Below are 14288 nucleotides of genomic sequence, written 5' to 3'. Positions count from 1 at the left end.
CACTATTTTAGTAAAACGGGCATAACTTTTTGTACAGATGTCCGTTTGACCTCCATAATATACCGTTAGAAAGGTATTTCAAAGACCTACAACTTTTAAGAAGGAAATTTTCCACAAATTCCTTATAGATTTTTCCGTATACTCATTTTAATTGAGACGTGGTGCAAACTCACTTGAAAACACGCTCCGTAGGGTGGCTTTCGACTTTCCTTTGCTCAAGGACTCTTCTCATGTATTGATTGGGTTTCAAACACCATTTATACACTACTCAAATTGGGTTCATTATACCCCTGTCTTATGAGTCGAATCTTAGCCCGAATGCACGAGGTGTTACAGGTTCGTTAAAGAGTGCCTTATGCTTGAGGTTCGTGACACAATGGATATGAGATAAGCTGGGATATTTTGGGATAAAATTTGAATTTTTTTATTATGAGTGAGACATAGATAGTGTCAGTTGTGTGAAACTTTGTGCAGTTGACAAGTGTCCATCGTGGGACACGGAATTTACCCATTTTACTTTATGTCTCTCTCTTCTCTTTTTCGGTTCAAACCCATTTCACTTTGCTTCTCTCTCTCTCTCTCTCTCTCTCTATTTTGTTTCAAACCCATTTCACTTCTTTACCGCTCTCTTCCTCCTCAACCATTTCCACATACATACACTTTGGGGTCATTTGATACGCGGATTAAGTTACCCCAGTATTATAATTTTGGGATTTTAATTTTAGGACTAATTTATTTCACTTGGGAGGTGGGATAAAATAATAAAATAATACCAACCTTGATGGGATAAGATGGGTTATCCAAGACTAACTTTGGGATAAATTTTATACCATGGGACCCACAATCCACATGTCCTACCCATAATAAAAAATTTCCTGGGATGAATCTTTGGTCGAAGTGGGATCCAAAATCCACTTGGCAAAATATGAAAGGAGACTCACACAAGTTTTGCGTGCCCTGTATTACTTGGGCCTCGCACATAATAAAAATTTTCTTTTCGTAATTAACGATACCTAAAGAATAATACGGGCCCAAAAGAGGGTGGGAAGGTTATTGGGGAGTGAATACATGTCGGTATTACAAGTTTGGAAAGGTTCAGGAAGGTAGAGATGCACCTAAGTACGAAATAGAACAAAAAAATCAAGCAAAGCCTACAGGGATTGACGCCTGGGTTGACGGTGTCATGACTCATGACCGAGTCACGATCGGCGCCAGATGCCTTAACTTGACTGAGAGAACCTTATTGATTGTTCTATTATATTCTATTTCTATTTATTATACAATGCATCTCAACATAACTCAAGGCAATTCAAAGAAATTCTTTTATGAAACTTTAAACGAAATAACAACTTGAAAGCTTAATAGTCTTTCTTCACCGTCAAGTATAAGATTGAACGTGGACATTCACGACCCCATTCTAAAACTAGCCTCTAACATTAATGAATTGCGTACCGTCGAAGACACAAATTTCCTCGCTATGGTAAGAGCTCCCCTCTTACTAGTGATTTCTAAAAACATGCCTCAGAGGAAAATTGGGAGGGCAGGTTGATGATCTTGCTGGATCTTTAGGCCACAGTTATTCTGTGCTTATGTAGATATAACAGGTAGAGGTTCCTTAGCTGACCAATAACCCTAATGTTCATTCAGTCCATAGTTAGTTGTCTTGTTCATCCGCGTCCGGAGTATTCTTCATCTCTAGTTATTTTTTCTTGGTTCGTAGATGCTCATGATTAGTTTGTACCGACCTTGTAATTATATATACGGAGGTGCTTATTCAATTTATGTCTTTAACTTCAATTTGATAATAATTTTAGTGAAAATTAAGGGTTAAATATTATGGTTCGCTTGACACGGGGGTTGTTGGGTGCCAATCACGGCAATAATTTTTTTTCATCACAATTCCATTAATTAACAATCCTTTTTGAAAAACTATTTCTGTCGCCATTGATTTTCTAGTCTTTTTTCCTATATATGACATTCCAATTATTTCTTCAACTGATATTTCAATGTACAAGATGTTTACCCATAAATAAGTAGAGTTGAATTTGTATACGTGGTCAAGGACACGAGAAACGGTATGATCAAAATAATAAGATAATCAACAGTAACTGACGAGCACAAAACACAGTATAATTTAAGGGCTTCTCTAGTCAAAGATAGTACAGTATTTAGATCGTCTCCACAGGGATTGTTACTGTTAGGTTTTTGGATTTTCCCTTCCTATGTGGAATTGGATTAATAAAACCTAATCCAATTAGGTTTTTGGGTTTTTCCTTCCTATGTGAAATTGGATTAATAAAACTCAATCCAATTTGGACCAGGCCATTTTTGCCCAAAAATTTCCTCTATATATAGGATCAATTTAGGTCTTATTTTGACAACATAAGAGTGAATTCATAGCAGCCATATAGAGAGAAAAACGTGAGAGAGAAAGCAGATTTTCGTCCAGAAATTTTCTGCTACAGCAGTCCACTTTAAATTGTGTTTTTCAATTCGTTAACCGTTGGATCGTGCTGAAATTTGAACTGGGGGTTCTAAACATTTGGTTCTTCGATTTCAACGGTGATGATCGGATTTTGTGATTTGTAGCTCCAGTTGTCGAGTACGAACAGTAGCTCATTTTTTGGGGTGATTTCTCTCCTTTCTTCACTAGTTTTGGTGCTATTTTTATGTATTGTTGCTCCGTGCTTGGCTTTGTTGTTGTATCCATTTGGAGAATATTGTTGTAACTCTTGTTGATTATAGTGGAGCCTTTATGGGCCGGAGGTCCCGTGGATGTTTCCTCTTCACCTTGAATGGGTTTTACCACGTAAATTTGGTGTCTCTTCCATTCGATTTATTTTTGCTTGCTTCGCTATTTTATTGTTGGTATAGTTGCTGCCTGAATTTCCATTTGTGCTAGTGTTTATTGTCTTCTCTTAGTTCAAATAGTGTGCGAAGTTTCGACTTGGGTATTTTTTTCGCTGTTACCTCGTCGTGCAATTTGGTTATTGCTTGTTTCTTCCCAACAAAGTGGTATCAGAGCTTATGGTTGTATTTGGTTGTGTTGATTGTCTATTTGAATGATAGAGGCAAATATAAGCAAGATGGTTTGTTTAAACGGCAGTAATTACCATATTTGAAAAAGCAAGATGAAAGATCTTCTATTTGTCAAGAAGTTGCATTTACCTGTGTTCACTTCTAAGAAACCCGAGTCTATTGAAGATGAGAATTGGGAATTTGAGCACTTACAGGTTTGTGGCTATATCAGGAAATGGGTTGAAGATAATGTTCGAAATCATATTGTGAATGAGACAAATGCTAAAAGCTTGTGGAAAAAGCTTGAGAGACTTTATGCTTCGAAAACTGGCAATAATAAGTTGTTCCTATTGAAACAATTGATGAATATTAGATACAAAGAGGACAGCCCTATTTCTGATCATATCAATGATTTTCAGGGTGTCTTTGATCAGCTGTCTGGAATGGGTGTCAAGTTTGATGAAGAAATACAGGGATTTTGGCTTCTTAATACTTTGCCAGACTCTTGGGAAACCCTTAGAGTTTCTTTGACTAATTATGCTCCCAGTGATGGTGTAACTATGGAATATGCTAAAAGTGGTGTTTTGAATGAAGAGATGAGAAGAAGATCTCAAGCGTCGTCTTCTTCAACTTCACACTCCAATGTTTTAGTTACTGAAGACAGGGGGAGAAGTAACTTCAAAGGTCAGAATGACAGAAGCAAAAGTAGAAGCAAGTCAAGATCCTCTGTACAAGAATCTTACATGTGACTATTGTCACTTGAAAGGGCACATCAAGAAACATTGTTACAAGTTTAAGAGAGACCTAAAAGGCAAAAAAAGAAGGCGATAATGAAAATCATGTTCAGTTGTTGGGTTCGAAAATGATCTTCTTGCTTGTGGTAAAAATGATATCAATCTTGTTTGTGATGAGTCTACTGGTTTGTGGATTCAGTGCCACTTCTCATGTCACGCCAAAGAAGGAATTGTTTTCTTCTTATACTTCGGGTAATTTTAAAAATTTACGAATGGGCAATAATAGTGAGGTTGAGGTACTTGGTATTAGCACAGTTTGCTTGAAAAGTAAGAACGGTTCGAGGTTGGTTCTTAACAATGTCAAGCAGGCTCCAAATGTTCATCTGAATTTAATTTCTGTAGGAAAGCTTAATGATGATGGTTATGATCAAACCATTGGTGGTGGCCAGTGGAAGCTTCTTAAAGGTTCAATGGTTGTGGCTCGAGGTTACAAGATGTCTGACTTGTACTTATTTCGGGCTCCTATTTGTGGTGACTCAAGATATTTGGTGGAGAATGATACTTCGTCAGAATTATGACATAGAAGGTTGAGTCATATGAGTGAGCAGGGGATTGATAATTTGGCCAAGAATAATTTGCTTTCTGGACTGAAACAAAATTAAAGAGATATGTTCATTGCTTACGGAAACGTAAAAGAGTTTCTTTTCGAGTCATTCACCTTCAAGAAAGCCGGATTTTTGGAGTTAGTACATTCCGATTTGTGTGGTCCTTTTAAAGTAAGCTCTCGTGGTGGTGCACTTTACTTTGTGACTTTTTATTGATGATCATTCTCGCAAACTCGGGTATTTCCTTTAAAGTCCAAGGATCAAGTACTTGATGTGTTCAAGACTTTTCGTGCCTTGAGAGAGACAGACAGGAAGAAACTAAAATGCATCCGCTCGACAATGGTGGTGAGTACATTGGTCCCTTTGATAATTATTGTAGAGAGCAGGTATTCGGCATCGAAAACTCCTCCAATGATTCCTCTCAATTAAATGGTTTAAGAGAGGATGAATTAACTCTAGTTGAGAAGGTTAGATGTTTGCTTTCAGATGCTAAGTTTCTGGATTCATTTTGGGCAGAAGCACTTAATACTGCTGCTTATGTTATCAATTTATCTCCTACTGTTGCTTTGGATGGTGATGTCCCTGACAGAGTTTGGTTTGGTAAGGATGTCTCTTATGCTCATCTGAGAGTCTTCGGGTGTAAGGCTTTTGTGCATGTTCCTAAGGATGAGAGGTCAAAGCTGGAAGTTAAAACTAGGCAGTGTATCTTCATTGGTTATGGTCAAGACGAATTTGGCTATCATTTCTATGATCCAGTTGAGAAGAAACTTGTTAGAAGCCGTGATGTTGTGTTCTTTGAAGACCGTACAATTAAAGATTTTGACAAAGCCGAGAAGGTTGATTCTCGCAGCAAAGCTTAGTTGATGTTGATCCAGCCTTCGTGACTATTAGCACCGAAGAAAATCTTCAAAATAATGAAGATCAAGTTGATAATGAAGATAGTGATCATATTTAGAATAACCAGCATGATGTTGTTGATGCTCCAAAGGGAAGATGATGTGGTTGGCCAAAGAACCATTGCTTATTGATGTTCCGCAGAGTTCTCTCAGAAGATCTATTAGAGAGAAAGTACCTTCATCTCGTTATTCCCCCAATGAGTTTGTACTCTTGACTGACGGGGGAGAACCTGAAAGTTTTGATGAGGCCATGGATAATGAAGAAAAAGAAAGGTGGTTTGATACTATGCAAGATGAGATTAAATCCTTGCATGATAATCATACATTTGATCTGGTTAAACTTCCTAAAGATAGAAAAGCTTTGAAAAACAGGTGGGTTTTTAGGGTGAAACATGAAGATGGTAACCCGGTTCACGGTACAAGGCTAGATTGGTTGTCAAGGGCTTTAATCGAAGAAGGAGTTGATTTTGATGAAATCTTTTCTCCAAATTGTGAAGATGTCATCCATTTGGGTTGTTATGCAGGCTTGGCCGCAAGTCTAGATTTAGAGGTTGAGCAAATGGATGTTAAAACCGCTTTTCTCCATGGTGACTTAGATGAAGAAATTTATATGGAGCAACTTGTGGAAAGGTTTTGAAGTCAAGGGTAAAGAGAATTATGTTTGCAAATTGAAGAAGAGCTTGTATGGTTTAAAACAAGCTCCTGACAAATGGTACGGTGAAGTTTGTTTTTTTTATGAGTCAACGGGGCTTCAAGAAAACTTCTTCGATCATTGTGTTTTTGTGCAAAAATTCTCTCGATGGTGACTTTATCATTCTATTGCTTTATGTTGATGACATGCTTGTTGTTGGTCGAATTCTTATAGAATTCAGAAGTTGAACAAGAGTTGAATAAGTCTTTTGCTATGAAAGACTTGGGACTAGTAAAATGAAAGGCGATTCTTGGCATGCAGATTATTCGTGACATGAAAGGCCAAGAAGTTGTGGTTATCATAAGAGAAATACATTCAGAAAGCACTTTGCAGTTCAACATGGATAAAGCTAAGGTTGTCAAAACACCTTTAGCTATGCACTTCAAATTGAGCATGAAGCGTTGACCTTCCGTTGAGGATAGTGAGAGGAAGATATGAAGAAAGTTCCTTATGCTTCAGCCGTTGGCAGTCTGATGTATGCGATGATTTGTACAAGACCTGATATTGCTCATGCCATTGGGGTTGTCAGCCGTTTTCTTTCTAATCCGAGAAGAGAGCATTAGAATGCTGTGAAGTGGATTATTAGATATCTTTGTGGCACTTCTAGTCTGAGTTTGTGTTTTGGGATAGGAAAGCCTATTCTTTGTGGTTACACTGATTCAGATATGGCCGATGAGATTGATACTCGTAAGTCTACTTCGGGCTATTTGATTACTTATGCAGGGGGAGCTGTGTCTTGGCAATCTAGGTTGTAAAAATGTGTTGCTCTATCTACTACAGGAGCCGAGCTTATTCTTTCGTCGTTGAAGCTTACAAAGAGTTGCTCTGGATGAAGAGATTTATGGAGGAACTTGGCTTTGCTCAAGAGAGGTATGTGCTTTATTGTGACAGTCAAAGTGCTATTCATCTTGGCAAGAACTTTACATTTCATGGTAGGTCGAAACATATTGATGTGAGGTACCATTGGATTAGAGATGTGTTGGATTCTAAGTTGCTTGAACTTGAGAAGATTCACACCATGGTTCGGATATGTTGACTAAAGCTTTGCCAAGAGGGAAGTTTGAAGAGTGTTGCTTGATCGCCTGGATAGCGGTTTCCTCCACATAGTCGGGAGAGGGAGAATTATTAGGTTTTTGAGTTTTCCCTTCCTATGTGGAATTGGATTAATAAAACCCAATCCAATTAGGTTTTTGGATTTTCCCTTCCTTCCTATGTGGAATTGGATTAATAAAACCCAATCCAATTTAGACCAGGCCATTTTTGCCCAAAAATTTCCTCTATATATAGGATCAATTTAGGTCTTATTTCGACAACACAAGAGTGAATTCATAGCAGCCATATAGAGAGAAAAACGTAAGAGAGAAAGCAGATTTTTGTCCAGAAATTTTCTGCTACAGCAGTCCACTTTAAATTGTATTTCCCAATTCGTTAACCGTTGGATCATGCTGAAATTTGAACTGGGGGTTCTCAACATCTGGTTCTTCTATTTCAACGGTGGAGATCGGATTTTGTAGTCTGTAGCTCTAATTTTCGAGTACGAACAATAGCTCGTTTTTGGGGGTGATTTCTCTCCTTTCTTCACTAGTTTTGGTGCTATTTTTATGTATTGTTGCTCCGTGCTTGGATTTGTTGTTATAGCCATTTGGAGAACATTGTTGTAACTCTTGTTGATTATAGTAGAGCTTTTGTGGGCCGGAGGTCCCGTGGATGTTTCCTCTTCACCTTAAAGGGGTTTTACCACGTAAATTTGGTGTCTCTTCCATTCGATTTATTTTTGCTTGCTTTGCTATTTTATTATTGGTATAGCTGCTGCCTTAATTTTCATTTGTGCTAGTGTTTATTGTCTTCTCTTGGTTCAAATAGTGTGGGAAGTTTCGACTTGGGTATTTCTTCCGCTGTTACCTCGTCGTGCAATTTGGTTATTGCTTGTTTCTTCCCAACAGTTACAAACAAAATCTTGCTCAATATTATTTAGGTGATCAAAACTTGAGTTTGTTGTGGTTATAAACCACGATGATCGACTACAACGTAATTAAAGACAATTGACAACGAAAGAAAGGGTTACTATTAATATGAGAAGTAAGGGTAGTAGATAAGATAGATGCAAGATTTTAGCAATTAGATCTGATTCGTTTTATCATTCTCCTCTAAATTTTGTTGAGTCTCTCGAATTCAATAAGTAATTAGTTTACTCAAGAATCTAATGAACACTTTTCATTATTTATACAGATTTCACAAATTAAACTAATGTAAGCCCTGAGAATGTTCAAAAACTATGAATAAAAATAGATCTTCAGACGACATGTCACGAATATCGTCAGCTTATAACCCAAGATAAATTATTGAAGAGTCTCTTTCGATTACTTAGTAAAATCATTCAATCATGAGCTAAATCAGATTTATATCAAGATAATTCATAAAACACTTTCTCTTCCAATTAAAGCATTCAAGAATACCTCAACAATCAATTAAAACTACTATCCATGAATTCACGACTAATGAAAAGCCCTGTGAATATATGCAAGAAAACATTAAGGGTTTAGTCTCAAAGAAAACGTCTCTTAAATATTGTCCTCTCTTGGTTCAACCAATAATTCAGGAAGCTCTTTCGATTACTTAGAAGAATCACCAAATACAACCAAACAAAATAACGCAAAGATATTCACTAAACTATTCCTCTTTCAATTAAATAAATAGAAAATAACTCTCCAATTCAATTCAAAACTCCCTTAACGAATTCAATCAATAAAACAAGAATCGAATCTAAAAATGTCAATCAATACACCATGTCTTGTCAAAACTCTATAAGAAACTACTGCATAATAGAACAAAAGAACATAGAAGTAGAAAACATTACAACTGACGATTGATCCAAACATCTGTATTGAATCGAATCGTGATGGAAAGTAATTAATTTGGCCGTCAAATCCTCTTATACGCTCCTCCCATGCCTCCTAAATAAAAAGCTCCCCAGATAACCTAATTAGGATGAGCTAAAACAATATATAGTCCCAGAGATTTGTCCGTAAAATGCCGAAATTAGTCTCGAATTAAATTCCTTGTCCGCTCGCTGTGTGATCGCACAGCTGGATAGCACTTCGCACAACACTATGACGAGCAATTTCGCAAACTGCCTCTCTTACACGATGACTTGTGCGATGACACGTCGACGTGCTGTCACGACCCAACCGGAGGGCCGCGACGGGCACCCGGTGCTAACCCACCCGGGCAACTCTTGACATACTTTCACATTACATCTAGGTGAGCCACATAGCTAAATCATACTTTTCATTCATCATCACTCTAATCTCATTGGGCAACAATTCATTTATATCATCATTAACAACTATGCCCAAATAAATGTACATAAGCCGACGAGGCTTAACAAAATAATATCCCAAAATATAGGCCGACAAGGCCAAACACATTTAACCAAATACACATGTCTACGAGCCTCTAAGAAGATAATGTCATATCATATAGGCGGGACAGGACCCCGCCGTGTCCATAAATATGTACACAAAAGAATCTATACCAAAAGCTGTAGCTCCGAATGAAATGGAGCTCCGTTATGTAGTCCCTGAATAATGAAGCTATGGATCAAGTCTGTCTCCCTGGCCACCTGCGGGCATAACGCATCGTCCACAAACAAAAGGACGTCAGTACGAAGAATGTACTGAGTATGTAAAGCATGATCAACATCAATATGAAATCATAATAGACAACATATGAAATGACATAGGATGGGAGATAATAGTATCATCATCATAGCACTTACTTGCTTTCCATAGGGACATTTCATTTCTATTGCGTATCCGTGTACATATATCCATATCCGTATCCGTATTTGTATCCATAATTGTCTACATATTTATTTTCATAGCATTTCTGTATTCATAACATATTCGTGTTCATATCGTATACATAGCATTTACATAGCATACCCGACTATGAAGGTTCGGTGTTTCACATACCACGGCCCTACCACGGCTCGTATCAAACATACACGGCCCTACCAAGGCTCAGGGTTATCCGTACCCAACTGCAAGTGGTGTGCGCGCATTATATATATACATATTTACTATATTCTACCCGGCCATATAAGCTCGGGGTTTCATAATAGCCACACATAGGCACATATACATATAAGCTCATAAGCATCTTTAGCATCATTACTATCGTCTTTCATTTCATCTACCCCTAGAGGATTACTCGTCGTATAAGGGATTTAGTGCAATCGTAACATATCGAGGATCATAAGCTTAGTAGCCTTTTAGAGATAGGATCATTTGGAGGACATCATAGGCTCATAAAAGAATAGATATTTGGCCAAAGAACCATGCCTTATGAAAGAAGGGTTAGCCTTACATACCTTTCCGTTCAACTATTCTATCACTTGCACGTTCTTCTTCAATGCTCACGTTTCTACCTTCATTAGAGTACATACTAACATTAGAAGATCGATAGCTTAGCATACTTGACTAAGGCTAGAGAAAATTGGACAGCATCTCCTTTATTTATACGACTTCCTCCATATCATATATCAACTCCCAAACATCAATACTAACATTCACAACATCATAACAATAGCCTTTATTCACCTACATTATCCTTACTTCTCAATTCACTTCCAATCATCCATATTCATGGTCATAACACACTATTACGTTCATTCACATACAATGTCTATTCCATGCTCTCAATATCATTTATAACATGGTTACAATCATAATGTATCAAGAATCGTAACTCAATCTAAACATTTACTCAAAAGTGACATTATTCCCACATTCATGACCCATTTCCTATTTCCTTATATAATCCAAGTGTTTCAACTTTCAAATACCTTAAACAACATGGGAATATCATAAAACTTACCTTAGATGGTGTAGGAATGAACCTTGGGTGCAAACACCTCACTTGAGCAAAACCCTAGTTTCACCTTCACTTGGATTTCTTGTCTTGGATGAACTTTAATGGGTTTCTTACACTTGATGTAGTTGATCACTAATATCTCTTGAATTTTTATGGGAAAAGTGTTCTAGAGAGTTCTATAGAGAAGGAGTGAAAGATGGAAATGAAATAATGAACTTGGTCCCCTTCTTAATACTCAAAAATCTGACCCGTCGGGAAATTATACGGATACTTATACGGTCCGTATAAGTGACCGTGAAATCGACCCTTCAGCCTGTCGTCTCTGTGACCATTATACGGCACATTATACGGTCCGTATAAATTTATCGATCCGTATAAATTTATACGGTCCGTATAAGTGACCGTATAATTCCATCAGCGAGGGACCTTCACTGTGATGGTTCTGCGGTCCATTATACGGACCGTATAATCGACCATATAACCCATCAGTTCACTGATCTTATTCCCGTCACTTCGTTTGATCTCCAATCCTTATGGAACCTTTTTAACACTTGTTTATCACCTCATCAACAATCTAAGGGACGTTATAACTCTTCTCCAAATCATTATTAAGTCGTCATTAACTCGTTACTCGTAAATTTCTTCCGATACTTATCGTATGCCCTGTCTTCTCTTGGCAAACTTTCTTCCCTTACTTCGAATACTTTTGAAATCTTAATTAGGGTCATCAAATGTCATTCCTTACTTATCGAAATACCATATACTTCGTGCTCTTCCTTAGCCTATTCACTGTGCATCAATGGAAATTTTTTTTGAGGTGTAACATTCTTCCCCCCTTAAGAACATTCGTCCTCGAATATTAAGTTCTCGGGGATTCTATAAAAATTTCGCCAGAGTTTCCCCTATAATATGGCACTACCATCCTGTCACAATAGCCCATACTAACAATGCCTCACAGGGCCATAACATAATAGTAATAGAATTTGGCCACACACGACCCAATGCATAAAAAGGAAAACATACATACCTTATAATCTTGATGTCTCATCTTGGCCCTCTTCCGGGGGCTGAAATAAGTGCGGGTATTTAGATTTCATGATTTCTTCCGCTTCCCATGTCATCTCTTCTCGGTTATTATTTCTCCACAAAACTTTAACTGAGGCCACTTCTTTGTTTCTAAGCCTCCGTACTTGCCTATCTAATATAGCAGTGGGTACCTTTTCATATATCAGTTTTTCTGTCACATGAACATCATTTACTGGAACGATCCTAGTAGGATCTCCAACACATTTACGAAGCATCGAGACATGGCTTGGGTGGGCGACTCCAAATCGGTAGGTAGATCTAATTCGTAAGCCACTTTGCCTACCTTGCGCACAGTTTCATAAGGCCCAATGTACCGGGGACTAAGCTCCCCCTTTTTGCCAAATCTCATAACGCCCTTCATTGGCGACACTTTTAAGAATACCCAATCTTTAACTTGAAACTCTAAGTCCCTTCGGCGATTATCCGCATAGGACTTTTGACGACTTTGAGCTGCTAATAACCGATCTTGTATGAGCTTAAATTTCTCTATGGCTTGCTAGACCAAGTCCGGCCCTATCAATTTAGTCTCTCCTACTTCAAACCACCCAATTGGGGATCTACACTTTCGTCCATATAAAGCCTCATACGGTGCCATTTGAATGCTAGAATGATAACTATTATTGTAAGCAAATTCAATGAGTGGTAAGTGATCATCCCAATTAACTTCAAAATCTAACATACACGCCCGTAACATATCCTTAAGAGTCTGAATAGTACGCTCAGCTTGTCCATCAGTCTGTGGATGAAATGTCGTGCTAAGGCTCACACGAGTCCCCAAACCCTCTTGGAAGGACTTCTAAAAATTAGTCATGAACCGAGTTCCTCATTCGAGATAATAGATTCTGGAACACCATGAAGTCGCACTATCTCTTTCACATAAAGCTTTGCATAATCTTCTGCCACATACGTAGTTCTGACTGGTAAGAAATGAGCTGACTTCGTAAGTCTATCCACAATCACCCATATAGAGTCATAATTACGTCGGGAACGGGGTAAGCCTGTAATGAAGTCCATGTTAATTACTTCCCACTTCCAGATTGGGATTTCTATAGCTGCAACAATCCGCTAGGCTTTTGGTGCTCGATCTTCACCTGTTGGCAATTGGGACATTGAGCTACAAATTCTGCTATATCTTTCTTCATCCCATTCCACCAATATATAGACTTAAGATCATGATACATTTTCGTTGCTCCGGGGTGGATAGAATAACGGGAAAAATGAGCTTCTCTCAATATTTGGTAGCGTAAACTTGCCACATTAGGAACACATAATCTGCCTCGACACCGGAGAACTCTGTCTCCTGCAATCTCAAATAATGACTTCTCCTTCCGAGGGAGTGTATCTCTATAATGCATTAGCATGGGATCTTCGTATTATCGCTCTTTCACTTCCACTACTAGCGACGAGACTGCTGAATTATGAAGGGTAGTTCCCCTGCTACCTGAGTCCACTATTCGAACTCCTAGGCTAGCTAAGCTACTTGGAGCTCACGAGCCATCTCTCTTTTACGGCTCAACATCGCACAAACTTCCCATGGATCTACCAAGCTAAGAGCATCAGCCACAACATTTGCCTTCCCGGGATGATACAGAATATCGACATCATAATCTTTTAGCAACTCCAACAATCGTCGTTGCCTCAAATTCAACTCTTTATGCTTGAAGATATACTGAAGGATCTTATGATCTGTGTAAATATCCACATGAACACCATACAAGTAATGTCTCCACATCTTTAATGCATGAATGTTCGCGATAATTCTAGATCATGAGTTGGATAATTTTTCTCATGTTTTCGTAATTGCCTTGAAGCATACGCAATCACCTTACCATGTTGCATTAATATGCCTAGCCCAATGCTCGAAGTATCGCAATAAACAACATAACCTTCCAATCCCTCCGGGAAGTGTCGGATCGGCAGAAGTCAATCTATCTTTTAGCTCTTCGGGAAACTACGTTCACAAGCATCTCGTCCATTGAAACTTAGCCGATTTCCGAGTCCTTTGTGAGTGGTGCGTAAATAGAAGAGAAACTTTCAACAAACCCCTCCGTAATAACTCGCTAAGCCCGTAAAGCTACGAACCTCCGTAGAGTTGTGGGCCTTGGCCAAGTCTTCACGCCTCAATCTTTTGGCTATCTACCCGAATACCATCGGCTGAAACAATATGCCCCAGAAATATCACTGAATTCAACCAAAACTCACACTTAGAAAATTTTGCAAACAACTCTCGAGTTTGAAGAACCCTAAGGACAGTACGCCAATGATCTGCATGTTCTGCTTCGGATCTAGAATACTGATGTGCCGAGCATTTATGGCATATTCGAGGCCTGTTACGAGAAGTTTTACTTGTTTTTAAGCAAGTCAGTGTCTATTTAATGTGTTT

Source organism: Lycium ferocissimum, chromosome 11, assembly GCF_029784015.1.
Source record: "Lycium ferocissimum isolate CSIRO_LF1 chromosome 11, AGI_CSIRO_Lferr_CH_V1, whole genome shotgun sequence".
NCBI lineage: Eukaryota > Viridiplantae > Streptophyta > Magnoliopsida > Solanales > Solanaceae > Lycium > Lycium ferocissimum.
The sequence above is the reverse complement of the archived record's forward strand: the minus strand, read 5'-3'. Positions refer to the sequence as shown.